This window comes from Camelus bactrianus, chromosome 4, assembly GCF_048773025.1.
Source record: "Camelus bactrianus isolate YW-2024 breed Bactrian camel chromosome 4, ASM4877302v1, whole genome shotgun sequence".
In the NCBI taxonomy this organism is placed as follows: Eukaryota; Metazoa; Chordata; class Mammalia; order Artiodactyla; family Camelidae; genus Camelus; species Camelus bactrianus.
The window spans coordinates 71989924-71999563 of NC_133542.1; the positions used below are offsets into that span (position 1 = coordinate 71989924).

Genomic DNA, 9640 nt, shown 5'->3' on the forward strand with positions numbered 1-9640 from the left:
CACACAGGCATGCGTGCACACGTACACACACACACACACAGACGCTCTCACAGGCCTACACGTGTGAGCACAGGCGCATGCTCACACCGGCACACACTCAGCCCCCTCACCCTGTGTCTCCGCTGCGCCCTCACTCTTGCCCTTGGCACCCACACCAGCTCACACTCATGCTCACACTCACACCCCCCTCCCCCAAGTCGGCTGTGCACCAACTGTTGGCGCGGGCGGGGCTGGGAGCGGGCGGGGGGAAAAAAAAACCCACGACTCAGCCGGGGAAGAGGGGGTGCGGGGGGTGGTGCGCGGGCGAGGGAAATGACAGCCCGCGGTCCCCCTCGAGTCCCGGCTCATGAATATTAATACGACGGTAATTAAAATGCAGGGACGCAGCAGGATGGATGCGGCTGCCTCCGGAGCGCTGGGGAGCGCGGCGTCTTCGCAGGCGGGTGGAGCTCACTCCTCGCCCGCGAGCGCGGGGTCGGGCTCCGGGGCCTGGATCCGGGACCCGGATCCGGGACCCGGGGCTCGCGGCGGGTGGGGGTCGGTGTGTTTTCGGCGCGGCCGAGCGTGCCGGCTCCGCGTCCCCTCCCGCGCCCCTCCGCGCCCTGCCCCAGGCCGGGCCGCCCGCCAGGCCGCCGTTTCCCGGAGCCGGCCCCCTCCCGCCCTCGCGGCCCGGTGATGTCATCTGCACAAAACTTTCCGCTTCCCGGCCGTCTCGGGGCCCTGAGTCATCCCGCCCCCGGCCCGGCCCGCGCCGTCTGTTTGTGGAGCGCTGGGCCCCGCTGGCCCCGGCCTGACGTCAGGCTGGCAGGGCCTGGAACCGCGTGGGGCCCCTGAGCCCCGCGCTGCGGGCCGCTAGGGGTGGGAACAGCCCCCCTGAGGGCTGTGGATTAGGCCAAGGTGAAGGGCACACTCTGGGTTCCAGGTTCAAATCTACAGTCGCCTAATGTGGATTGTTTGACCTGGGGCAAGTCCTTTAGGCTCTCTGAACGTCAGTCTCCTCATCTACCACTTAGCAGGGGCTCAACAAATCTCAGATTCAGTAAGTGAATTGTGCAGCTGGGTGAACCCAGGCCCAGAGATGGGAAAGGACTCTCCCCAAGTCACACAGCAGATGGGCAGCAGAGCTGGGTTTCTGGGCCTAAGTTCTTTCTGCCTTGCCACATGCTGTCTGTTACCCACGCCTGAGGACCCTTTCTGGCATATGCTGAGAAAACGCTGCAGACATACAAGGAGGGGGCGGGGGTGGGGGTGGTGCCTGGGTTTGCATCCTGGCCAGTTTTTGCATCTCTGAAGCAGGACTGATAATCCAGTGTAATAGCCATGGGGAATCTACGACGCTAGAGGCTCAAATGAGAAAATACCACCCAGTGTGAAGAGTATGGGGAAGCTTGATTAAGAGCATGATCGTAGTCGCAGTCAGGTGAGAGGGCCACTTTGGAGTCACCTGGGTTTAAATCCTGGCTCCCCCACCCCGACCCCCCATTACCTTCCCTCCTCTGTGCCCTCAGGCCAGGTACTGACAGTTGAGTCCTGGGCCAGGGCTGCCATCTTCCATATCTCAGCCTCCTGGGATGCTGGGAAGGTTTGTCAGCAAATGCCCACCCCGTCCTTCACCAGAGACGCACAGTGAGTACACCCAAAACATGGACAGTTCTTGGGCTCTTTCTTGTGCCTTCGGCATACAATCTAGGGACCCAATTTATAAATGGGGAACTAAGAAGCTTCGGGCTACTGCTCTCAGGAGCTGAGCAGGGATTAGGCTCAGGGCTGGGATCCCAGACCACGCAGCCTCCCAGATGCACGGCCAAGGCTCCGGCGGTTCCCCAAACACACCCCCACCTCCACCCAGCATCTGCCCCTGGTCCCGGCCTGCCCCTCCTGCCTGGTCAGTGTGGCTTGGCACCTCTCAGCGCCACCCCCAACTCCTGTTTATGCACACCCTCAAGCTACCTGAGAAAGGCCCGCCCTGCGAGCCCCCACATCCTTGCCTCTCCCTACCTGCCCCCCAGCCTCACTGGAACTCTTTCAAGTGCACCAGTGCTCCAGGGGGCGGGGTGGCCTCTTCTTGCCTAGAGGCCTTTGCACACACTGTTCCCTCCCTCTGCCCAGAACACCCCCTCTCCTCTCCCATTTTCCTGGTTAACATCTCCTCCTCCGTCTCTCCTTAGCTCTTCCCCTGGGGAGTGTCCCAGTTACCACCACCCCACAACACACACACACACACCAGCACACTCTCCCCCACATCATGCAGACCACACCACACACAGGCACAGACATACCCCACTATACAGATCACAGTCACAAAGGCGCGTGTGCACACACACGCACACACACACACATTCCACATGCCAGAAACCACAGACATACTCCACACACATCACACAGACCATTCAGTACGCACACCTTACATAACCTGACCACACAAAAACACACACATTCACACACAGACCTAACAACACGCAGCAAGGCTGCATTGGTGCCCCTCTTCTGGGCTCCTGCAACCTCTAGTCTTGTCTCCCCACCACGGTATTTACCCCACCCCCCCCCAATGAGGACAGGGACTCATCCTTCTCCTCCATTCTCTCTCCAGCCCAGGGCCTTGCACCAAATCTTGCTCAGTTAATGCCTGAACCCCTGACCCCTCCCATGGCCAACATTGTCACAGTTCCACCTCCACCAAGGCCCTCTCATATGTGAATCAGCCCCCATTTCTGCTGGGGGCTGTCTGCACTCCCCCTAGAGCTGCTCCAGGCCCCGCCCTTTCACCCACAGGTCACACTTACCTGGGCTGTGGTCAGCCCCATCCCACCCAGACCACAGCTACTTAACAGGAAGAACCATGTCCAGTGGCTACCTGTCCCCATTCCCTCCTACCCCCATCACCCCTACCCCAGATCAGCCCAGGGCCTCAGGAATATTTGGTGACTTGAACTGCATCAGAGCCTTAAGGTCACTTCTATCTGGGGTCTCAACTTTCTCATCTGTAAAATGGGGTCACATCGACAGTACCTTGCAGAAACTCAGAAATGTCACAGGGGATGTCATTTCAGGGTTACCAGGTCCCTGTGGGGCTGGGTTTGGGAGGGAACTGAGCTTTGGGAGGTGCAGCTCATCCCCTAGGTGAGCCCCTTCCCCAAGTGAGTGTCCTGGTCATGTCCCTCCTGGAAACTGGGTCCCCTGAGATGTTGTAAAAGTCCCCTCTGGTGTGGGGACCCAAGCCTGGCTCGATTCTAAGTGCCCATGGGCATGCCTGCCATGCTCAGCCCCCATAGGCCACTAGTCTCCAGTCTCTCCCTGAGCCCTAGGATCCGGCAGCTCAGTTCTTGGAGGGGATGAGCAGTCCCTGGGAGATGGAGGCCCCACACCAGCTGACCATGATGACAAGACAATTTTGTTCCCTGGCTGAGTGCTCTAGGCTCCTGGCTCTCTGAGGTGGAATGTTTCAAATGGAGAGGAGTTCTAGAACCACCTGATCAGTTTGGTTGGGGGAGCCATGGACCCTGCCTCCTGCCTGCTGGGACCCACTGATTAAAAAAGGAAAATTGATCACAGCTTCTAAGTATTGACCACCGCCAACCTGATGTGAGCCAGGCACTGTGAGATATTCTGACAGCGAGGTTTCTCCAACTCAAATGATGCACAACAGATGAGGAAACCTAGGCTGGGAGGGGGAAACGCTGTGCCCCAGGCCATGCAGCTGCTCCCTAGACTTTCTGGAGGAGCCAGAATATGAACTTTTCTGTGTCCAAAGCCTGACCTCTTACCCACCAGGCTACTCTTCCCTCTCTGTTGTGTCAGTGGAGAAATAGGCATGTCCAGTCCCCGCCTTGCCTAACACCCATGACTGTTCTCCATCCACTCAACTCCTCGGCATCACCTACAGGACCTCCACAGAGAGCCTTGGCCTGAGACCTGGGGAGTGGGGCTGAAAGCAGGTGCAGATCACCAGGGGAGCTTCCCAGGCAGGGTCGTGAGACCCCAGGATGTCAGACTGAAAGAGACCTCAGGGATCACCACTTTGGAACCCTGTGTTGCACACATGGAAAAGCCTCAGCTCAGAGAGGTGGAGACACTGGCCCAGGGACCCACAGCAAGATACGTGCCCAGCTGGGACTGGATGGGAGGAAGTGGTTCAGCTTTGGAACTCAAATGCCCAGGTTCAAATCTGGGTCTGTTGCTTACCAGCTGTGAGCCTAAGTCTCTGAACCCTCTGTGCCTCAGTGTCCTCATTCTGGAGAATGAAGAGAATAATGATTCCTATTTCAAATATGATTGCCAGAAATAAGCATATTCTATGCATAAAAACAGGGCCTGGGACCCAGTAAGCATGCAATAGATTCTGTTGTCCTCAGTCTCCTCATTTCTAGTCCAGTGCAGACCCCTCTGTTCAGGGAACTTTCGGTGTCACCTGCTCAGGGCCAGGCACTTTGTCAACACTGAAAGACGGAGCAATGAACAAGCCGGACCAAGCCTGCCCACCTGGAGCTTACAGTCCAGATGGGAAACACACTCGAAACTCCAGAACCAATCAGCTCATTATGGTGCTAGTGTCATTTCTGCTGGTCCAGGGATTCAGGGAGCTGCGGTTGGCAAGATGAAAAGCAGAAAGCACGGTTCTAGGCAGAGAGAATAATAAGCCCGGGGCAGAAAGGACACCAAGCTGTCCAGACAGGAGAGAAGGTCCAAACGGCTGGAGCCCAGAACCAAAGGTGATGGAGCCTGGGAATGCTACACCCAGAGCCCAGAGAGCCAGGGATGGGTAGAGAGGGAAGGAAGTGGTCAGTCAGGCTTGCTTTTTAGAAAGATCTGTCTGGCAGACATAGGGGGCAGGTTGGACGGGGAGATGGGCAGAGTGGGAGCTGGGGGCCCAGCCTGGATCGGGGCAGGGGCAGTGGGCGAAGGAGGGAAAGAGCTGACTTTTTGAAGTGGGAAGCTCCTTAGTTTTGGGTAAGTATTGGGCTGGGGGTTGGGGAGGAGACAGCACCTGGGATGCACGTCTGGAAGTGTTGGTCAGGAGCAAGTTCAAAAAAGAGGGAAGCGCTGTACCCAGCTTGGGCCACCCCAGCGGCAGCAGTGCCCAGAGACCCCGGCAGTGCTCTCAGGTTAGAGTCCCGACCAGACTGCAGCACTCTGGCCCTTTTCCGCATGGGCCTTTCCTCATGGGGCAGGGAGTGCTCGAGACCAAGGAGACAGTCCCAGGTAGATCCGTAATCTGGACACCTGGGACCATGGAATTTCCTGCTTAGTGACCCCCAACCCACTTCCTCAGTCCATCCTCTTGGGGGTGGTCTGAGTTGTCCATTTGGATACCCATAAGCCCTAGGGTATGAGCAGAGTTTATACACTGAAGCTGGAGTGTCCATACCAAAAACCTACCTGGAAAAGAATGAAACCTGGGGCAGAAGGAAAAGAGGAGCTGGGTGGAAACCGCAGGCCAGCGCTGCCTCTGCCCAGGCCCCACTTCCAGCATGGAGCCTGGCGTCTGAGACTTCTAAATACAAACCCTGCCTTCCAGAGATGTTTGCCCTTAGGAAGGTGTATTTGTCAAGGAAGGAGGACAGAACATATTTTATTTAGCAGTTCGTTAGCTTGATTTATAACTTGTAAATACTTAGACGTGAGGTATGTGAGCAGTCTCCATAGGTTCCACATCAGCATTGGGTGGCACTGGGTGGCTGACCCTGGACCAGCGGGTCCACCCCAGGGAATCCTCCAGGCTTCTTTAGAGCTTCCTGACCCTACTGCCTGTGCCCTCCCTGCACTCCATCCAGTACCTCAGCCTTTATCCAAGGGTCCTCCGCCTCCCCCTTTAAATGTTCACCTCCAGACCCTCCTGCTCCAGGAAGCCTTCTCTTCCCAGAAGACCTGGCTCTTCAGCTGTTGTCACTAGTATTATTTGGTCACAGTGGCTCCTGGTGGTCTGGCTAGCTGGGGATGGGAGTCCTGTCCCTCCTGCGAAACCAGGAGCTCCTAGAAGCACCACATCCCAGCAGAAGCAGTTTCTTGCCTTGGGTAGGAATCCAGGCTCAGAACGCACACCGGCTTGGGGTCAAATCCCACCTCTGTGATTTTCTTGCTGTGTGACCTTGGGAGGCGCTTCGCTGTTCTGAGCCGGTTTCCTCTTCTGAAAACCCATAATCATAACTGTACCTCTTGCAGTGAGGAGGCAGTGTGGAACGCGGAGCCCACGTGTGCCCGGCACTTGGCAAGTACTCGGGGAAGGAATTAGGAAGGGCAGGAGTTACATCATTCACGTCTTTTTACAGCTGAGAAAACAAGCGGAGGAGGCTCAGGGAGGTGAGGCCGGTTGCCCAAGGTCATGAAGCCTGTAGGGGGAAGGGGTCCACGCCAGGCTGGCCGACTTGTGCTCTAACCACTGAGCTCTCAGGCCGCTGGCCTGACCCCCAAGTACCCTTCCCTGGTCTCCGTGGCCCATGGGCGCCCGAAGGCAGCGTGGGGCCGCAGGGACAAGAAGCACGACCAGGGCCGAGCCTGCGGGGCGGGAAGGGTTAACGGGCTCCGCCGCATTGGGCCGGCCTCCGGGGGAACCAGCCAATGGGCGCGCGCCGCGATGAGGTAATGCCAGAACCGCGCGGAGTGGGCGGAGCCAGCGGGGACCTTGCCAGTTAGAGTTCTTTCGCTCCCCACCTACTCCTCACCTTTGACCTTGATGTCCACCGCACCCCGCAGCCTTACACCCGCAGAAAACCCTGTGGTGGAGCTGAGGGCCTCCGGCGGCCCTGAATCCTTAAGGTCTACGGCAGGAGACTTCCTGCCTCCTCCGGGACTCAGTTTCCCCTTTTGCAAGAAGATCTCTAAGGTGGTGGACGGTCTTGGATTCCAGGACAGTTTTCAGCGCCTCCCTGCCCTTGGCCCACAATGTAGCAGGAATGGCCCTGACCCTCCTCAGGCGATGCCCAGCGCCAGGGAGCGAGGAATCCTGGGCACCAAACGGAGGGAACCTCACCAGTCCAGTCACAAGCTCCACATAGCCCCGAAGCATCAGCCTCTCCCTTCCGTTGCATGTCTGAGCACCCCCTCCCCCCGCCCCGCCATTCCCCTCTGCTGCCACCAAGCCCCGAGTTAGCTGCAAAAGCAGCCAGACCGAGCCTGGTCACAGGTCAAAGTTCTTCCAACCACAAATATTAATTGAGCGTCTACTACGTGTAGCTCAGAGCTGCGGGCTTGGCTGCTGTCTAGCCGGCTTCCGAGGCTGCCCGGGACCCCAGGGAAGAGGGGGGCGCCCTCTCGGCCTGCCGGCCTGCAGGGGGCCACACACCCATCCAGGCTACCTGGGCACGAAGCGGTTAATACCTTTCTAGCCGAGCTGGCAGTGCTGCTGCGGCCTGGGCTTATTAGTCAGCTCGCAGGGAGGGGGGCGGTGGGGGAGGGGAGGGGCTCCAGTTGAGAACCGCAGAAAGCTATTCTCAGGGGCTCCCAAGTGTGGGGAGGGCGGCTCAGCAGGAGCTGCTGCTTCCCAGAAAGTTGATTATTTTTAACCCAGGAAGAAAGGAAGGAGGCGAGGGAGAAGGACTCAGAGAAAAGAGGAGAGGATTGCAGCGGAGAGGAGAGGATGGGGAAGGGGACTGGGGAGGGGGAGGGAGAGGGAAGGCGAGCAGGATATGGGGAGAGGGAAGGCAAGAGGCAAGGGAGGAGAGGGGCAGGCAGTGGGGTCAGGGAGGGGAGTGCCAGGAGAGACAGGACCAGTTGGAGTGGGGGGAAACCAGCTGGCGGGGGGTCTCTGGGAGGGGAATGGATGTGGAGAGGGCACTTCCATCCTCCTCAGCCCCTCCTTGCACCCCTCTGGCTCCTCTCCCAGGCCCGGGATCTGTGGGGCTCTCCTGCTAGATCCACCCCAGGCTGACCATCCTGACCTTCCCAAGCCTGAGCTGAGAGCGGTGCCCTGTTGGGTACCACCAGCCCCGGGCTGTGCAAGGCCCTGGGGCTTGGAGAGTGGGGGCAAAAGGCAGCTGCAGCCCTGCCCTATGGTGCTCTCCAGCCCATAGCGGCATCAGCATCGTGACTTGTCCTTGTCAGGGTGGTGATCACTGGGGGAGGAGGGGAAGGAGGGCTGCCCTGGAAACCCCATGGCCTCTGCCAGGAGGGCTTCCTGGAGGAAAGGACAGAAGGGACCTAGGGCTCCCTTTCTCCTGCCTTAGGATGGAGCTAAGCTGAAAACCAAACCTGGAGAGGGGGCCTACCTGGAGAGGGCTGGGGACACAGTAACAGACAAGACGGACGTAGCCAGGCCCACACGGGGCTCACAGTCCTGCAGGGGAGGCAGGGGCTGCACAAACCGCTATGAATAATACATTAAATAATGACAAGAGGGTATCCGGCTGGGAGGGGACCCTGCAGGGAGTTAAGAGGGGCTGGTCCCAGGGACCTGATCTCCGCAGGGGTCATACGAGGGCTCCCTGAGAAGGGGTGCCTGAGGACCAGGAGGAACTAACCAGAGGGAGAGTGACTGTTGGAGGGAGAGGGGCCGGCGTGGATAAGAGTCCCAAGGGCAGAGACCCGAGGGCCCCCAAGAGGGGATTAGTGTGTCCCATACGTGGCCCTTGTACTACAGGCAGCCGGAAGCTTTGGGTTTTATAGAGCAGAGGGAAGAGACCAGATCCAGAAAGCTGACTTGGGCTGTAGGGGACAAGAGTGGATACAGGAGTGGTACAAGGTCTTGGGAGAGCGATGGCAGCCTGGCCTGGAGCAGTGGCCTCTGAGACAGAGGAGAGGCTGGCCTTGGACATGATTTGGGAGATTGAGGACAGAGATGGTGTGTCATAGTGTGGAGGTGAAGGAGGCCAAGGAGGTGTTAGGGAAGTGCCAGCCTCTGGCTTGTGCAACGAGAGAGGCCGGTGCTGTTGGAAGACAGAGGGCAGCCAAGGGAAGAGGCTCACAGGAGGTCAGGCATTTGTGTCGGGACAAGGTGGAGACAGGCTGCAGGAACAGCTCCAGCAAAGGAGCAGAGAAGGGCAAAGGGAACCACCTGTGGTACTGTGGGATGCGCTGGGATCCTCCAGAAAGGGGCTGAGTCTGCTTATGGTGGCCTTCACTGCAAGCAAAGGGGTCTGAACTCAACCTATAGTCAGTGTTGAGCAGTGGAAGTGTAGGCGAAGAAGAAGGTACATTCCAGTGCTGAACACAGGGAGGGCGCTCAGCAAACAGTGACCAGGGCCGACAGGGGCTGAGTCTCTGGCAGCCGGTGCCTGCACTCCAAGGAGGGATGTGGATGAGGGAGGCGTGTCAGGGGCCAGCCTCTGGGGCAGCCTGTGTGGTGAGTGTGAGAGTGACTGAGTGTGTGTCCCTTGCACTGAGTGTCCTGCCCTCCCCTTGAGGACAGGACCCAGGGGGTACAACCAAACCCTCCAGGACCAGGGAATGGTCTGTCCAGGCCTGACCAGACCAGGGGGATGATGGATGGAGGAGGACCTCAGCCCCTGGCCCCAGCCCTGAAATCCCTGGATACACACACACATACATACACACACACACACGAACACATGACTCTGAAACCTGGAACTAGCACCTGACCCCCTCCCCAAAGGAGATGGGGTGGGCAGTGCTGGGTTAGTGGCTGGAGGTCAATGTCTGTATGCTTTTAACTATCGCAGGGTGCCAAGGGGGCCCTGATGCAGCAGCC

The 9640-nt window shown here is 58.6% G+C and overlaps 1 long non-coding RNA gene across 1 annotated transcript; it reads left to right on the forward strand.

The window, feature by feature from the left end:
• The first annotated feature begins 1260 nt into the window (after positions 1–1260).
• On the forward strand, positions 1261–4310 carry LOC123612896 (uncharacterized). Its single transcript, XR_006720160.2, has 3 exons — positions 1261–1420; positions 1509–1626; positions 3799–4310. It is a non-coding gene; the product is annotated as an uncharacterized LOC123612896 (long non-coding RNA).
• The last annotated feature ends 5330 nt before the right edge of the window (positions 4311–9640 follow it).